Source organism: Cervus canadensis, chromosome 30, assembly GCF_019320065.1.
Source record: "Cervus canadensis isolate Bull #8, Minnesota chromosome 30, ASM1932006v1, whole genome shotgun sequence".
In the NCBI taxonomy this organism is placed as follows: Eukaryota; Metazoa; Chordata; class Mammalia; order Artiodactyla; family Cervidae; genus Cervus; species Cervus canadensis.
In genome coordinates this window covers 33,896,484-33,915,848 of record NC_057415.1, presented here as the reverse complement: position 1 = coordinate 33,915,848, position 19,365 = coordinate 33,896,484, and the positions used below count along the sequence as shown (strand labels likewise).

The 19,365-nt window shown below is 39.5% G+C and overlaps 1 protein-coding gene across 9 annotated transcripts in view; it reads right to left on the bottom strand.

Moving 5' to 3' along the window:
• Positions 1-19,365, bottom strand: part of KIAA1958 (KIAA1958 ortholog) — a 120,413-nt gene that overhangs the window by 75,593 nt on the left and 25,455 nt on the right. Inside the window, exon 1 of one of the 9 annotated variants that reach the window (XM_043453367.1) lies at positions 1,127-1,155. The exons of the other annotated variants lie outside the window; for them this stretch is intronic. The gene's annotated coding sequence lies outside the window, so the exon portion shown is untranslated. Of the gene's footprint in view, positions 1-1,126; positions 1,156-19,365 lie in introns of those variants that run through there. 9 annotated transcript variants of the gene reach the window in all.

Below are 19,365 nucleotides of genomic sequence, written 5' to 3'. Positions count from 1 at the left end.
AAAGACATATATATTGAGTGCTAAGAAAGAATAAAACCAGAGAAACTTCTTCTATTCTGGGAGATCATAGAAAGCTTCCCTGAGAAAGTGGGTTTTAAACTAACAGCTGAAGGATTAGTAGGAATTCATAGACGAAGGTGGGAAGGGGCAAAAGGAAAGAAGAGATTGCCAGGCAGAAGGATAAGCATAAGCAAAGGGCCTAAGAAAGGTTCTGAAATGCCCCCTTATAAAACCAGCCTTAGCAACTACCCCGCCACATCCGAGCACACCACAGAGGGTCAGGATAACAGACGCAGCAATGTGAAGTAGTTCTTACCCAACCCATTCCACCATAGTTCACCTACTTCCTCCTAACAAATGCTGTTTACCATCTCTTTGACTCATCTAGTTTTAAGTCCTAACTTAAAATACACATTTACATCATACAATCCAGTTATGCCTTTACCAGGAAAATAAGTAATTTTAAAATAATTTTAAATAAAATGTCTACTCTTATGAAAAACAAATACCTTAATCTTAGTCAATAATTTGGTACTGATAGTATATAAAAATGCTTTAAAAATATTAATCTATCTAAAATACTTACCCATTAAAAACCTCCAAGTTCTTGTTAACTCTCAATTATTCATGATTTTAATTTCTGAAGTTTATACTAAGTGTCTACTACTATTAGAAAAGAATTAAAACTAATTATAGTTACAATGGCATTCCATTCATTCAAAATGTTCCCTGTGTTGACTAGTTAGTGCTACTCAGTGACATTTTTAAAGCGGCTTTCCCATCAATGAATATGATTTGACAAGATGATTCAGGCTTTACAGCCCACTCAAAGCAGCAGAGTAAATAGAAAACTGAAATTCTACCTCCAAGTGACTGATGTTAACAATTCTAAAGCTGTCTTTAAATACATACAGCCTTATTCTCCTGATGGAATTTTCCAGGACATAAAGGTCTAATCATGAAGAATCTGTCCTAGAAGCTGAAAATACAGCCCCATCTTGGTAAGTGAGGTAAAGCAAGGCTGATACCAGATTTCAGAGAACAATGTGCAAGAACATGCTACCCTACTGTCCACTGGAACTGCTCTGACCAAGGTCACCAGTGACCTTCATGTCAACAGCCTCACCTGTCACTCCTAGGTTCTCTTCATTTAGCTTCTCAGTGGCTCTCAGAGCTGTTCTTCGCCTTACTAGAAACTCTTAATTTTCCTTGGATTCCATGATACTGCCTTGTTACTTTCTCAGTTTTCTTTGCTGTGATTCATCATCTTTTTTTTTTACTTTTAAAATTATAATTTATCAGTGGTTCTAGCATTCTTCTCATATTACTCACTTACCAGATGATGCTCTCATCCACCCCTATAAATCTGGTTATCAGGTACATACCCTGACAATGAATATCCAAATTAATACTTCGATAAATGGCATCATCATCTCCTCACTAGATGAAGTCCAAACCCTATAAGTTTCCTTTGACTCCAATACGTTCTTCACATCTCTATGCAGGAAAAAATGCGAACAGTGATAGACTTTATTTTCTTGAGTTCCAAAATCACTGTGGACGATGACTGAAGTCATGAAATTAAAAGACACTCTCTCCCTGAAAGAAAGCGATGACAAACCTAGACAGCACAGTAAAGATATCATTTTGCCAACAAAGGTCTGTCTAATCAAAGTTTTTCCATTAGTCATGTAGGGATATGAGAGTTGGACCACAAAGAAGGCTAAGTGCCAAATAATCAATGCTTTTGAACTGTGGTGTTGGAGAAGGCTCTTGAGAGTCCCTGGGACTACAAGAAGATCAAACCAGTCCATCCTAAAGGAAATCAGTCCTGAATATTCATTGGAAGGACTGATGTTGACGCTGAAACTCCAATACTTTGGTCACCTGTCGCAAAGAGCTGACTCACTGGAAAAGACCCTGATGCTGGGAAAGATCGAGGGCAGGAGGAGAAGAGAATGAGAGAGGATGAGATGGTTGGATGGTATCACCGACTCAATGGGCATGAGTTTGAGCAAGCTCCAGGAGATAGTGAAGGACAGGGAAGCCTGGTGTGCTGTACAGTCCATGGGGCTGCAAAGAGTCTGACACGACTGAGCGACTGAACTGAACTGATTTCTATGCAGAGGAACCTCCACGCCTGGTTCAATTCTCTGGTTCAAACCTCACCTCTGGCCACTTGTTTCCAAAATTACTAGATTTTACAAAGCTTCTAGTTTATATTACTGCTACACTTCTAAAGCTTGTAATAAAAGATGAAACATTCAGACAAAGATGTATTTTCTTTATGCACAGTGGATAAATCTTAAACATTTAAAATGTGGTAATAAGTTATTTAATAAATGTAGATATAATTACATAATATACAGCTATATATATAGCTATATAATACATAAATTAGTTCTTATATCTTAACTGATTCTCATGAAGGCAGGACAGGTCTTTCTTATTACTGTGAAATATTTGCTCCTGGGAATGAGATTTTGAAACTACTATATATATCTTATTAATAGTCCCTCCACTCTGACTCCCATTTTTAAGAAAGAAGATGGTGAGTACTGAAAGGGTAATAATTGTTTCAGATGAGCTGGTGAGTAAGTGACAGGAATTGAGAATGTGAGTAACCTATTTTTGTTCATAAAGCTAAATATTTTAGAAACTCTGAAAAAGGTTTAAAAGGTATCAAGAGGACTTGAATTTCAAGGCACTGGTAATAGGACTAAATCCTCCAATTTAAGACCATAGCCTTCATCTGTGTAAATACTCAGAGAAAGAGACCATTTCCCTAAGAAATAAAAAGGAATTTAAAAATTCATAAGGTTTTGGTTGAGAATTATGGTCCCTTTGCAAAAGCACAAAAATTTCCTTGCTTTCAAATATATTTCTACAGTTTATATTCTGATTCACTGATCTATGTATCTGTTTGACAATACTGAATCATTTAAAATCCCAGGAGCTGAAAATGTTCTTATATTTGGGAAGACAAATCCCTCTTTGTTACCCTTACATTTCAAAAGTATTTTCTGATTCTTAATTTTATGGCCAGGTTAACAAATTATCATGTTAAATGTTTGTTCCTAGTAAGCTTTTAAACTATGTGAAAAATGTGTGCTCCGTTTCTTAATTAAAGGATGTTGGATTTTATCAAGTATTTACTTAACTATACATGTGATCTTTCTTCTTTTTTACATCATAAGTTACATGTAGAGATTTCTGTCTTGACCAACCCTGCATTTCTGCCCCTACTCCTCAATTTCTGTCATTAGACCACCTCTCAGGTGATGGTCCTGGACCCTGTATCCACACCAGGCTCAGTGTGCTCCCCCACCCCGTGGCCCATCAGAAAGGGATGATGTGCTGCAGTGCTCCAAACAAATGGTGCTCAAGCTTGAGGCCAACTTGAGCTCTTGCATCATTTAGTAAGAGAGAGCTCCTCCCTTGCACTTTCACAGCCGCAGCCATTTCTCCATAACCCCCAGGTGCTAGAGAAGGGAGCCTTTCCTTGTTTCAAAATTAGCTCTCGCCAACTCACCCATGCTGACAATGTTTTGGTAATCATCTCCACATTTTAACATATGAGAACATTAAGCAGCACTGTTTCATGAGGATGCAGGGGGTGATTTCTGATTACAGACTTCTCAGGCTGAGAGTGACTGCTTCATGTGATGACTCTGGCTGACACAGAGTTGGTGCCCATAGGCTGGGTTCTGTTTCTATACTCACATGTACTTTAGGTCTATAAACACCAAGTACTTTGAACACAGTGCGAGCAGACAAGGCATTAGAGACTGGGAAACTTGTGAAGGCTTAAAACCAAAAGCCTCTGTCATTCTGCCAAACTTTTTAAAGTATGACAACTTAAAGAAACACATTCTGTGGGATTTCTGTGAGGAGCATTCACTTACTTTGGGCCCTGAGTGAATCAATGAGCTAAATTCTCTAACAAATTATTGAGCATTCATTCACTATTCTCACGAAGTACAAGAGTCCTCATTATCCAGCTCCATTAACCATGACCCTATAATCCTGAGCCTGTGAAGAGAAGCAAAAGTTGTCATAACACAAATACTCCTCATGAGCTGACCAGTCCTCACTCTCTCTCTAAATACTAGAGTCTACTTCTGGGAACCTCCTTACGTCACTCTCTCCTTTTTGGACACAGCAAATACCTGACCACGAGAGCCCAAAGAGTGAAAGTGCTAGTTGCTCAGTGACGTCTAACTCTTCGCAGCGCCGTGGACGGCAGCCCCACGGACTGTAGCCTGCCATGGCTGCTCTGTCCGTGGAATTCTCCAGGCAGGAATACTGGAATGGGTAGCCACTCCCTTCTCCAGGGGATCTTCCCAACCAAGGGATCGAACCCAGGTCTCCCACATCGCAGGCAGATTCTTTACTATCTGAGCCACGAGGGAAGCCCACATAAAAGCAGGATGAATGTAAACTGAAATTACAAACTTTTCCAAAAATGCATGATTTGAGCAAGTTGCTGAAAAATGCTGGAGAACTGCTTTAATCATATGCAAAACCATTTTTACAAATTAATGTCTGGCAGACTTAGACCAGTTAGCAAATATGGAGAATTCTCAAAGACGATACAGTAGATATTTCAAAAAAAGAGTGAATTAAATCTTCTGGTACTAAGAGAGGCCCTTAGGGAAACTGAAGAAACCAAGGACATTTCTACAAAAATATCCCTTTTTCCTGACCTGGCTCAGTGAGATGAAACTGGTGAAGCACATTGTATTATGCTCTTATATAATTTTGTCAGAAAAGCATACCCCTCAAATGATCATTCCAGCTACTTGTTCATTCTAAGGATTAGCACAGAGCTTCAATTATATAAATTTTGTTACATACAAGATTAAAAAAAAAAACCCTATTATTAATTTAGGGTTTTTCCCCCCAAGTTGAAGCTTATATAATAAATGTTAAAAAAAAAATGACTCTTGATTTACTAAAAATGAAAAAAAATGTTAAAAAGGAAAGGTTCTAATTAAATGCTGAAACACGGAAAGAAATTCTAAATACATACTACAACATGGATGAACCTTAAAGATACTATGCTAAGCGAAATAAGTCAGTCACAAAAGGACCAATACTATATAATTCCACTTATATGAGTTATCTGAAACAATCAAATTCAAAGAGACTGGAAGTTGAATAGCTTTAACCTGGGGCTGAGGGAGACTCAAATGGGGAGTAACCATTTAATAGGTACATATAATTCAATTTAATTTAATTTCAATTTCAGATAAGAAAGTTCTAGAGATGAACAGTGGTGATTTGACTGCATAACAATATCCGATATGAATATACTCAATACCACTGAATTGTATACTCAAAATGGTAAATTTTATCATAATTTTTAAAAAATCATACTAAATCAGGAATAAAACATAATTTCCTTAAACCTTAAAGAAAACAGACAAAAAAGCCCATGCAGTAAAAGGTTAATTCAGCAGGCTAGGGTTGTTCAAACCCTGTACCTTCAATGAAAGGAGAATTAACCCTTTACCAGCTTCTGGGAGATAACCCCTAAATTCCTGGAATACCCTGCCTGATAAAGAGTGTTTTGTATGCCTGAGACTTTGGGCCACAATATACAGTCTGACCTACGCGTGGTTTCTCCTAGACTTCACCCATCTGCCTTTTCTCTTAGCTAGCTTTAATCTATATTCTCTCACTGTAGTAAATGGTAACAGTGAGTCTAAGAGCTTTCTGAGTTCTGTGATTCCCAGAAAGTCATCAACCCTGGGAGTGGTCTTGAGGACCACTCAAGACAAAGCTCCCATCAAGTCCCCTCACTAGCTACTATAAAATTTTTGTCCCTAATTTACACGGGTGAACATTAATGCCCTTTCGGTGCCAATTATCCTCAATTGACAAGGACCTCCCTTCCACAGCCTCATGAATAATCCTCAGTAGATGGGTAACCAAGAGGAGTTCTGATATGATAGAATGGCTGTTCTCAGTCACAGTGCTTTAACATGGTATCTACTGATAAACAGCTTTGTTACTAGTTACAAAGTACCAGAGCTGTATAAACTGTTTACCTGTCAGTGAATTTACCCCAGTGTTCTTCAGGGTTTGCCTACAGTAAAATCACTCTCCATCAGTTTCCAAAAAGCCAAGGAGAAGACATTCCAATTTTCTCAACATGGCTTTCTGAGGCATGTGGATCGGGACCCTACTAGTGAGGCTTACTGCTCTAACCTAATTCATTCCCATTCAAAAGCTGAGCTCCAGCCATATTAATTCATTCTGTTTCTAGCTGTGGTATCTTAACTAACTTCAGATATTTACAAAAACTGCTCTTTTTTGTGGGGGCCTCATTAAACATCATCCTACTCAATCTTTGCAGCTTGATTTACTGCAAGGTTTTTCACCCATCAGCACTACTGACACTTGGACAGGATAATTCTTTGTCGTGCTGACTGTTCTGTGCATGGGATCCTCGTGCACAGGATCTGTGTACAGCATCCTTGGCCTCTACCCACTACAAGTGAGTAGCACACTCCCTCCCACTCATGTTGCGACAAACAAAAATATCTCCAGACATTGTCAAATGCTTTCTTCTATCCCGATTCCATAAGAATCAATGATTTAGAGGTATTTCTTCAACCCCGTCTCCCCCCCAACATCCCCCTCCCGCCGCCGCCCCAAGGCTCTGTAGGTGCCACTTCATTTGCTTCTCTGTGACTTGATGTTACCCTACTTAAATGTCCACCTCTGTTATAGTGTTAATAGAAGTGGCTTTTCAAATCCACTCTGAGCACGATTTTATTCATTACACTCTCAGCTCTGAGCCCAGTGCCAGGCACATAATGTGGCCTCAACAAAAACTTAAACTAAATGGATAGGGTTGGGATATGCAAAATGTCAGAATTTTAGGGAGGAAACAAAGTTGAGTAAAGGCAAGAAGGTGGGAAGTTCAAGATGTACAGAAAAGAGCAAATATTTTCATTTGCTTGAGAATGGAGCAGATAAGGAACATAGCAGAAGGAGTTAAGAAAAATAGATTGAAATAACATGGAGAGTTACAAAGGCCAAGCTAAAGAGCCTGAACCTTACTGGGAAGAAGAAATCAGGGGGCTGAAACAGATGCTATTTGCTACAGTCCCTTCCACGTGAGAGTCCGCTGGACTGCAAGAAGATCAAACCAGTCAATCCAAAAGGAAATCAACTCTGAATATTCATTGGAACGACTGATGCTGAAGCTTCAATACTTTGGCCACCTGATACAAAGAGCTGACTCATTAGAAAAGACCCTGATGCTGGGAAAGATTGAGGGCAGGAGGAGAAGGGGGCAGCAGAGGATGAGATGGCTAGATAGCATAACCGACTCCATGGACATGAATTTGAGCAAACTCAGGGAGATAGTGAAGGACAGAGGAACCTGGAGGGCTAGTCCATGGGGTCGCAAAGAGTCAGCCATGGGTGAACTGAGCATGCATGCACATCTGATGCTGAGAGGGCTCTAAATTAATTTGCCAAAAAACTATTCACTAGGAGCCAGTTCATAAACAGATCAATTCACTAAGTGTACCAAATTTATACTTTCACTCTTTGAAGATTCCAGTGAAATTTCAGTATTTGCTTTAGTATTTAGTATTTGCTGCTTTGCTTCAAAGCAGCATTTTAAGAACTATTTAATTAAAAAAAAAAAAGCAAGAGCTATAGAGTGGTTTAGTTTTCTTATGAATATATTCTTAACAAATATATTCAATAAAAGTGAATATATTCTTTATAAGATTATATTCATGAATATACCCTCCTCATGAATATATTCACAAATATAGTCTTCTTTGCCCTACTGGGAAAATGTTTTAATGCAGGTTAAAAATTAATGAATACCAATATATTCATGAACATTTTCATAAGTTTATATTCATATTCATGAGCTATGTTCTTGACCATATTGGGGCATTTTTGAACCTGGTTTAAAATTTAATGAATATCAACACTATTCATTAAGATGATATTTGTATTTTTATCAGCATATATTCATATTCATGGCCTGTACTCTTGACCATAATGGGAAATTTTGAGTTCAGTTTAAAATGTAATGAATACCAAAAGATTTGTTAAGAATATATTCATAAGACTATAATCATAGTCATTGTATATATTCAAGAAGAGTATTATTTCTCAAGACAACTAACCTAGCCAATGTTTTAACCTATGACAAAATGAACATTCCTTTAAACAGTGCTAAGAATATATGTTTTTATTGGTGAATTGGCATGCTTCCCTCTAGAAGGGCTTTTATCTCCAAGCATACATTAGCCGTAGGATTTACCCAATGAAACCTATTTGGGCATGCACCAGTACTATCCCAGTATTTCTTAGATCGCTCTGCTTTTCTTCTTTTATTCTAATACTCTATATTGATTTGGCATACATTCAGGACTAACAGTATTTTTTTTTTTTTGCCTGAATGTAAGAACTTCTAGCAATCCTATCAGCTGATTACTACTCTCTGCCTTCATTAGTCATTTCTGTTCTACTTTTTAGAATTGTTTTTCATCAGCTGTTTTTCCATTTAATTCTCTGATTTGACTATTCTATTTTACTTAACTAAAAATTTTACTGTTAGAAGAAAACTTCATTAATCCAATAAATAGTATTTATCCCAAAATATAAAATCTTAAAACTAGAATAAGAGATTGCCATCAAAAATTAGAAATTAATAGTCTAATCATCATTATCATTCAAACTGCTCAAAATGTGCTAGCCTAGCTCTACAATACAAGGACACAGTAAGAAGATGCCTGTGAATGAGGAGGAGAGATCTCATTAGACTGTGAATCAACCGGTGCCATGATTCTGGACTTCCCAGCCTCCAGGATTAGCACCTGAAAGTTAATGTCTTTTTATGATTAAAAATATTCTGGAGAGCAGCCAAGATGGAGTAGAAGGATCCTAAGCTCACCTCTTCTCATGAGAACACCAAAATCACAGTCTGCAGAACAACCATCATTATTAGAAAAGACTGAAATCTACCAGAAAAAATCCTCTACAACTAAAGACATAAAGCCAGCAGCACTAGTAGAAGGGGTGGAGTCATGATATCATCAAACCCCATACCCCCTCGGTGGGCGACCCAGAAACTAGAGAATAATTATATTACAGAGGTTTTCTTGCAGGACTGAGAGTTCTGAGCCCCACAGTCAGGCCCCTGACTGTGTGGGATCCGGCACCAGAAAGAGGAGCCCCCAGAGCATTTGGCTCTGAAGGCCAGCAGGGGATGACTGCAGGAGCGCCACAGGATTGGGAGCTTGAACACATTATCTTAATGGTCCATGGATGGACCTTGAAAACATTATCTCAAGTGAAATAAGTCACTTATAGGACTAAAAGTGAAGCAAAAGTGTTAGTCACTCAGTTGTGTCTGACTCCTTGCAACCCCATGGACTGTAGCTCGCCAGGTTCCTCTGACCACGAAACTCTCTAGGCCAGAACACTGGAGTGAGTAGCCAGTCCCTTCTCCAGATCTTCCCAACCCAGGGACTGAACCCAGGTCTCCCTCAATGCAGGCAGATTCTTTATCGTCTGAGCCACCAGGGAAGCATACACATCATATTTACATGAAATGGGTAGATAGGCAAACCTACAAAGACAGAATGTAGACTACCGTTTGCTTACAAACTGGAGTGAGTTTGAGGGGAAACTGAAAGTAAACACTAATACATACCAGCTTTCTTTTTAGGGTGATAAAAATGTTCTCATTGATTGAGAGTGATCAGATTGCAAAATTCTACGAATATATGAAAAACCATTGCATAATTTAGCTTAAACAGGCATATTCATAGTATGTGAAATATATCTGAAAGTTATTAAAAACAAATTAGTTACAGTGGTATCAACTGACTTCTTTAAAGGTGTTCCCCAAAGTATGCTTATATAAGGAAAGCAAGATGCAGAAAAATGTGCATATGATTTCATCTCTGTAAAACAAGGCAAAATTGCATATATGAATATATGTGTATGTGTAATTATAAGAGCATGCAATAAATATGGAAGGCTACATGCTAGCATGTCAATATGAGTTACCCAGATAGGGGTTCTAATGTGAGAAGAGGGTGACAGGAGGATAAGGGAGTAGTAGCCGTGCAACAGATGGCCTGTTCAGACAAACTGTACTTAAAAAGAAAGCCATGATGTGTCATGTCTGCAACTTACTTTCAAATGGTTCAGTGAGAAAGCATGCATGGGCATATGCACACAATTTCACATATACATATATACACATGTGTATATACATACACACATAAAGATGGATAAAGTAAACATGACCACAAGTTAACAACAGTTTTTTATTATATGATATATAGTTATTTCACAACTTTGAAATAATTTTGGGACTAGCTAGGTTTTACTGCAATGATTTTGAAGGGCTACTCCAAGGGCCATTATTAAGAAAAGAAACACTGCAGTTTTGCAGTTTTTTTCTCATTTTAGTGTACTGACCAATCCCATTATGAAGAATTCATGGGCATTCTACTAAAAGATACATTCTCCTATCAAGACACAGGACAAGCTGATACCACACACAGGGACACCAGCAGATGGGAGGAACTAATGCCCCTCACATCATGAAATCAGAGCACTACTAGAATGCAGACTTCGGTTTTGATGTTGCAATCCTAACTTCAGTGCCAGGTTATCAAATGGTAACCTGTGGGAATAACATCACTATTTTATATATGAATCAGCATCTTCTATTAAAACAGCCCAGGAGGCAACCAAGAAAATAATCACTCCAGTCTTTCTTCTCTTGCATGTCAAAATATTTCCTAGTGGCAGACAAGGGTCTTATAGAAAAGAAGATATCTTCCTCGGGCTTAAGGCCAAAATAATGTTCCTTTGAATGTATCTCTAAACATAAAGTTGGAAAGAAAAGTATGGTCTATTTTTTTTAAGGCTTTACAAAAAGAAAAGATTGTAAATGCATCTGCCTTTGTGTTCAGTTCAGTTCAGTCCCTCAATCGTGTCCAACTCTTTGCGACCCCAAGAACCGCAGCACGCCAGGCCTCCCTGTCCATCACCAACTACCAGAATCCACCCAAACACATGTCCATTGAGTCGGTGATGCCATCCAGCCATCTATCCTCTGTCGTCCCCTTTTCCTCCTGCCCTCAATCTTTCCCAGCATCAGGCTCTTTTCAAATGAGTCAGTTCTTTGCATCAGGTGGCCAAAATATTGGAGTTTCAGCTTCAGCATCAGTCCTTCCAATGAACACCCAGGACTGATCTCCTTTAGGATGGACTGGTTGGATCTCCCTGCAGTCCAAGGGACTCTCAAGAGTCTTCTCCAACACCACAGTTCAAAAGCATCAATTCTTCGGCACTCAGCTTTCTTTATAGTCCAACACTCACATCTATACATGATCAGTGGAAAAACCATAGCCTTGACTAGACGGACCTTTGTTGACAAAGTGATGTCTTTTTAATATGCTGTCTAGGTTGGTCATAACTTCACTTCCAAGGAGTAAGCGTCTTTTAATTTCATGGCTGCAATCACCATCCACAGTGATTTTTGGAGCTCAGAAAAATAGTCAGCCACTGTTTCCACTGTCTCCCCAACTATTTGCCATGAAGGGATGGGACCGGATATCATGATTTTAGTTTTCTGAATGTTGAGCTTTAAGCCAACTTTTTCACTCTCCTCTTTCACTTTCCTTTTTCACTCTCCTCTTTCACTTTCATCAAGAGGCCCTTTAGCTCTTCACTTTCTGCTCTAAGGGTGGTGTCATCTGCATATCTGAGGTTATTGATATTTCTCCCGGTAATCTTGACGCCAGCTTGTGCTTCTTCCAGCCCAGCGTTTCTCATGATGTTCTCTGCATATAAGTTAAATAAGCAGGGTGACAATATACAGCCTTGACGTACTCCTTTTCCTATTTGGAATCCATCTGTTGTTCCATGTCCAGTTCTAACTGTTGCTTCCTGACCTGCATACAGGTTTCTCAAGAGGCAGGTCAGGTGGTCTGGTATTTCCATCTCTTTCAGAATTTTCCACAGTTTATTGTGATCCACACAGTCAAAGGCTTTGGCATAGTCAATAAAGCAATAGTAGATGTTTTTCTAGAACTCTCTTGCTTTTTCAATGATCCAGCAGATGTTGGCAATTTGATCCCTGGTTCCTCTGCCTTTTCTAAAACCAGCTTGAACATCTGGAAGTTCACGGTTCACATATTGCTGAAGCCTGGCTGAGAGAATTTTGAGCATTACTTTACTAGCGTGTGAGATGAGTCCAATTGTGCGGTAGTCTGAGCACTCTTTGGCACTGCCTTTCTTAGGGACTGGAATGAAAACTGACCTTTTCCAGTCCTGAGGCCACTGCTGAGTTTTCCAAATTTGCTGACATATTGAGTGCAGCACTTTCACAGCATCATCTTTCAGGATTTGAAATAAGTCAACTTTGTGTTACTCTTGCAAATTTTTTGAAGGCTGGAACATGTTTGTAAACTACAATCACCTGACCTATCCTGAGGACACCCAGAGACATCAATCTGCAAAAGCTACTCTGCAACTTACAAGGCTCAGTTCACCTCCCCTTCATCACCAGAAGCTAAAAAGAAAATATCAAAGCAGATAGCACCGGTATTTTTAATCCAGAAGAGGCTCCCCAAGGTATCTATTGAGGCCATCAGTCTCCTATGAGAGGAATGTAAGGCTGTCCCTCAAAATGTGGCCCCTCTTGTTAGCAGCTGTGGCAGCAGCAGCAAAGCAGCCAAGGCTTCTGTGGCCTTTGGGGCCCTGCGTCCCCACCGCTGCCCCAGTGGAGCGATGACATTCCCAAAGTCATGGTTTCAATACATCAACACCAAATGTTAACCTCTGATCCATTTGTGTGTATAATTGAAGGAAAATCTATTAAAGATTTTAAATGAAACAGGATATAGTCTAAATTTGTAAACTGTATTATTATTATAAAAATAAGAACTGGCTCACCAGATCATTAGTGGAGAAACCAACCAAATTACGGAATATTTTTTAAAGGCCATTTAACTTTCAATATTCAGAACGGAGCAAACAAATTCTCAACTAATAGAAATCCTTTTCCCAAAATTCAAAAAATGCCCTCATTTCCTCATTAAACAAGACATGCCAATTTTTTTTAAATTGGAAAATAACAGGAAAGCTGTGTCATGCTACAGAAAAAGTGACAGAATAGGCATTCACTATTAACAATTTCAGTTTTTACCTTCTCGTCTTTTATTTGTGCTTAGGGTCAGTCAGATTTCGTTTTAAACAAAAGTTGTAATCAAACTAAATATTACTGTTTACATGCCGTTATCTTAAGCATTTCCCATGGTGTTGTATAATCACATGTCATTCGTTATTCCATCAGTTGTAACTCAAGAATAAGCTGAACATATAATACATAATGGAATTACTGACAGTTTCATAACAGTCTCTGAAATATTTAGTTAGAGATAAACATATGAAGAATTCCAGGCTTCTAAAAGCTAAACTTAATTTCTGGCAAGCACGACTGGTAATTATAACCAAAAGCCAAATATTATGGAGTCCTTTTTTAGACTAAGCAATCTTACCACTCAGCATACATAATCACTGAAACACTTCCAGCATAATGATATCTGCTCAGCTACTGGCAACCATAAACTTCTCTAAAGGCCAGAGAAATGTAAAAATTCTATGAGTTGCAAAGCAAAAATTACATCTGAACAAACTCAAAGTATAAAACTGATCACAAACATAATATATTCTGAGAAAACTCATATTCATATATATATTTATCTATGAGAAGTAGCTAGGCTTCCCTGGTGGCTCAAGTGGTAAAGAATCTGCCTGCAATGAGGGAGACCTGGGTTCGGTCTCTGGGTTGGGAAGATCCCCTGGAGAAGGGGCATGGTAACCCACTCCAGTATTCTTGCCTGGAGAATCCTCATGGCCAGAAGAACCTGGCGGGCTACAGTACGTGGGGTCGCAAAGAATCAGACACGACTGACGCAACTAAGCACATGAGAAGCAGCTACAGAAATCACCACAGAAACAAAGCCAGTCAACACTGAAAGGCGTTTCACCTCCCTAATGACAGTCTTAAACTCAGCAGGTGCTCAGTAGTGCCCAACTCTTTGCAACCCCAGGGACTGCAGCCCACCAGGCTCCTCTGGCTGTGGATTATCTTGGCAAGAATACTGGAGTGGGTTGCCATTTCCTTCTCCAGGGGATCTTTCCAACTCAGGGATCAAACCTGGGTCTCCTGCATTGCAGGCAGATCCTTTACTATCTGAGCCATCAGGGAAGCCCTATAAGCACATCAAATTATTTTCAAACTCTATATGAAATCACTGAAGGGAAATTAAATTTTCAATAAAAAGGATACTCAAGCACCCTTATATTACCAGAAAATAAGAAAATGCTCAAAGCACAAACCTATAGGAATATGCCAAAGGAACACAAAGCCAATTCAAAGAGCTCCAAATGGCCCAAAGTAGAACAATTTGAGCAATAAAATAAAGCAGAATTGGATTATAAACCAAAGTCATAAAATAGATATCCATCAGTCCATAGTGATATAAATAAATGATTGCCAATAAATGGGAGAGTAGAGACAAGTCTACTGTATAGAAGAATTCAGAAAAACTTATGTAAATGCAGCTTTCTTCAAGAAGATGGACCATCATTCCCCACCCCTTAAATGTGGGATCCACATAGTGACTTCCTTCCAAAAAGTACAGAATGGTGGCCAGGGAAGAGGGGAGTGCTTTAGTCTATAAAAACCTGATAAACACTACCTCAGCCAAGTGATATCTGAGTCAAGGCCTCAACAGTGATAATGCATGTTGATAGCATGTACCATAATATGATGTGGTGAAAATGGCACTTTACCACTGTAGTCTTCTCCCCCAAGAACCCATGCTGCTGCTGCTGCTAAGTCGCTTCAGTTGTGTCCAACTCTGTGCGACCCCACAGACAGCAGCCCATCAGGCTCTCCCGTCCCTGGGATTCTCCAGGCAAGAACACTGGAGTGGGTTGTCATTTCCTTATCCAACGCATGAAAGTGAAAAGCGAAAGTGAAATCACTCAGTCGTGTCTGACTCTTTGAGACCCCATGGACTGCAGCCTACCAGACTCCTCCGTCCATGGGATTCTCCAGGCAAGAGTACTGGGGTGGGTCGCCATTGCCTTCTCCACCCAAGAACCCATAATTCCCATCTAATCATGAAAAAAATATCAGACAGACTCAAACTGAGGGGCATTCTCAACTCTACAGAATGCACCATCACTCCTGAAAACTGTCAAGGTCATCAAAAACAAAGACTCTGAAAAACTGCCACAGCTCAGAGAAGCCAAAACAGGTATGATGCCAAATGTAATGAGGTCATGAATAGGATCGTGGACAGAAAAAGGAAATTAGGAAAAAACTAAGGATTCGGAATAAAGAATGAACTTTAGTTCATGGTAATGTATCAGTATTGGTTAATTAACTGTAACAAACGTATGCTGCTAATGTATGATGTTAATAATAGGGGAAACTGGATATGGGGTATGTGAGAACTCCCTGTACTATCTTCAGTGCTTTTCTGTGAATAAAAAACTATTCAGAATTAAAAGGGCATGTATATATACAGATACATGTGCATACATACATGTACATATACACACACACACAAATACACAGATGACACTTGAACAACATGGGAGGTAATCCAGATATAATTTATAGCCAGTCCCCTCCGTATCTGTCCTTCCTCCATGTCCACAGATCCAACCAATTGCAGGCCATGTAGTAGTATAGTGTTTACTACTGAAAAATATCTGAGTATAAGTGGACCCGTGAGGTTCAAACACGTGTTGTAGAAGGGTCAACTGTGTGTGTGTGTGTGTGTGTGTGTGTGTGTGTGTGTGTGTGTGTATAGAGAGACAGAGACAGAGAGATCAAAATGGATATACGGGGATAGATAGATTATACACACATCTAAGTTCCAAGATAGCAAGGAATTTGTTTTTTTACTACTCATATTGCACTGTTCTCCAGAGACTCTAATAAACATTTTTGGAATGAATAAATGAACATTTACATTATGTGACACTGGTTTTATTTCTATAATTTCATCCACAAAAAGAATACAATATAAGCTATCACCTAACACCAGCCAAGAAATTATAAAACATTAACAGATCCACGCAACAAACATTTCATCTTTACTATAATCTAAACTCTGTGATGGATGTTGGGGATTCAAAATCACAATATACAAAATTCACAGTCTAATACTGAAAAAGAAAGTTAAGTACCTGGCCATTCATAGATGACAAAGATAGAAAATGATTAAGCATCAGGGTCTTGCTTTGAGTACCATGGGAGCACATACCAAGTGCATCTAACTCTGCATGAGATGGTAGGTGGAGAAGGATTCATAAACAAAGAAAGTCAAGTAGGTCCAAACAAGTTCTGTCTATGGGGTACAAAGCATAGTGATGGCTGGTGCTTGAAAGGCAAAGAGGACCAGTCAGTCAAGGGGTCTAGGGAATCAGCAGAGGGTTTTAAGGAAGATAATGGCATAGAAAGATGGGTGGGACAGGGTTCAGGCAGAGTGCTATCAGTTGTGAAGTTGTGGGAGCAGATCAGACAAAGACGGTGAATTGAAACAGAGGGGAGAGGACAGAGTTAAGAACTACTTAGGCGGTAAAATAGGCAGGTTTGACAATTATTGAATATGGATGGTGATGCCTCTTAACTTATTTCTCCATTTTACCCCTTGCCATCTTCAATCCATTCCCCCCAGAGCAGATATAGTTATCTTTTTAAAGCAGGGCTTTCCTGGTGGTCCAGGGGTTGTGAGTATGCCCTGCAATGCAGCAGACACTGATTCCATCCCTGGCTGGCCCGGGACGATCCTACATGCCATGGAGCAATCAAGCCCATGTGCCACAACTACTGAACCCACGCACCCTACAGCCTGTGCTCTGCAACAAGAGAAGCCACCACAATGGGAACCTGGGCACTGAGATGAAGAGCAGCCCCTGCTCTCCGCAACTAGAGAAACTCCATGCACAGCAACAAAGACCCAGTGCAGCCAAAAATAGCTAAATACATAAATAAAATTATGTTTGGAAAAAACCTCACCTGCAAATCTTGTGAATTTTATTAAAAAAAAAACAAACAAACCATAAAGCAGATCATCTCACCCCTGCAATTAAAACCTGCTAATACCTTCACATTAGATATTCCGAAACTAAATTTCTCAGTGTGGTCTCCAAAAGGTAACATAATCAAATTCTTGCTTTCTTTTCCGACTTCATCATGTGCTACCCTCCTCCAGCTACAGTGCTTTTCTCTCATTTCCTTAAATACATTAAGCTCCTTCCATTTTAGAGCCATTACTTCTGCCTGAAATATTGTCTATTTGTTCCATGGATCTCCACTTAAATTTTACCTCTGAAAAGGTACAAACCAAAAAGAAGGTCTCTTTCTTATCAATTACTCTCCATCACAGTATTCTGTTTCCTTTTTTGCACTTGAAATAATTTGCAAGTACAGCTGATTCTTGTTATCTGCAGTGGTTATGTTCTGTAAAGTCACTGCACTGAATTAGTGAATACTGAACTCCCAAAGGAAATAAAGGGTTAGGTTCCTGTGAACCTCTCGTCAAAAACTTTTCACCAACTGAACAACACATGATTTTGTTTTATCTGTGTTTCTGTTTAATGATGCCTATTCAATACACGTACAGTACTGATTCATGAACACTGAATTCATGGCCAACAGTGCTATAACTCATGCCTGAACAAAGCTTTTGTTGCTGTTCACACTAAGTTATGTCCAACTCTTTGCGACCCTATGGACTGCAGCACACCAGGCTTCCCTGTCCTTCTCTATCTCCCTCAGTTTCTTCAAACTCATGTCCATTGAGTCGGTGATGTCATCCAACCATCTCATCCTCTGTCGTCCCCTTCTCCTCCTACCTTCAATCTTTCCCAGCATCAGGGTCTTTTCCAGTGAGTCAGTTCTTCCCATCAGGTGGCCAAAGTACTGGAGTTTCAGCTTTAGCATCAGTCCTTCCAATGAATATTCAGGGTTGATTTCCTTTAGGATGGACTGGTTTGATCTCCTTGCAGTCCAAGGGACTCTCAAGAGTCTTCTCCAACACCACAGTTCAAAAGCATCATTCTTCGGTGCTCAGCCTTCTTTAGGGTCCAACTCTCACATGTGTACATGACTAATGGAAAAACCATAGCCTTGACTAGATGGACCTTTGTCGGCAAAGTGATGTCTCTGCTTTTTAATATGCTGGCTAGGTTTATCTAACAAGTATATTCTCTGTAAGAGACATCACAGCTTCTTGTGCGTAGGAACACTACATGGCACTCTGGTATGCTTTGGGGCCATAAATAGTGGAGAGACCAACAAAAGCACAAATATGCAAAAAGCACATGGAACCAAATAGACCATAAAAAAGAGATTTGTTTATAGTATGATAACTGAAATAAAAAGGTCAAACGTTGCCCTGTTCAGCTTCAGCTGGGAATGTGTGCATCCATTCTAATTTTTTGCTGCTCTGTGCATGTCTGTGAATGACTACCGAAGTGCAGCAAGTACTGATTTCAGTTACAAACTAATGTTAGCAAGTACCTAGCTTCACACATTATGTCAGAGGCCAGGAGTGTTTGTCCTCTTAGCATCTGGTACTCAGTAGACATTCAATAAATATTCAAGAATAAATAAATGCATGAATGTCTAACAGGTATGTTGATATATAAACCTGAAGGTCAATCAGAGAAGAAGCTTAAGATAAAATACAGGCATGTGAAATAATCACAGGTGTGGTAAATGCTGGAAAAGAATTTAAACAAGGTGCTATATGATATGGGCTTCCCTGGTAGCTCAGGTGGTATAACGAATCTGCCTGCAATGCAGGAGACCCCAATACAATTCCTGAGTTGGGAAGATCCACTGGAGAAGGGATAGGCTACCCACTCCAGTATTCTTGGTCTTCCTTGGTGGCTCAGATGGTAAAGAATCTGCCTGCAAGGTGAGAGACCTGGGTTCAATCCCTGATTGGGAAGACCCCCTGGAGGAGGGGATGGCAACGCACTCCAGCATTCTCGCCTGGAGAATCCCATGGACAGAGGAGCCTGGCGGGCTACAGTCCATGTGGTTGCAAAGAGTCGGACATGACTGAGCAACTAAGCACAGCTATATGACAGAGAATTATTGAGGAGACTTAATTACGATGGTTCGGGAAGGTAATTCTGAAAACCTGACTCAAGCTGAGAACTGAGAAATATGAAGGAGCAAGTCGTGAAGCTGAGTGAGGGAAAAATTCCAGGCAAAGAGAACACTGAATGTAAAGAAAATGAAACAGGGAAGTGTCTTAATGCCCAGAA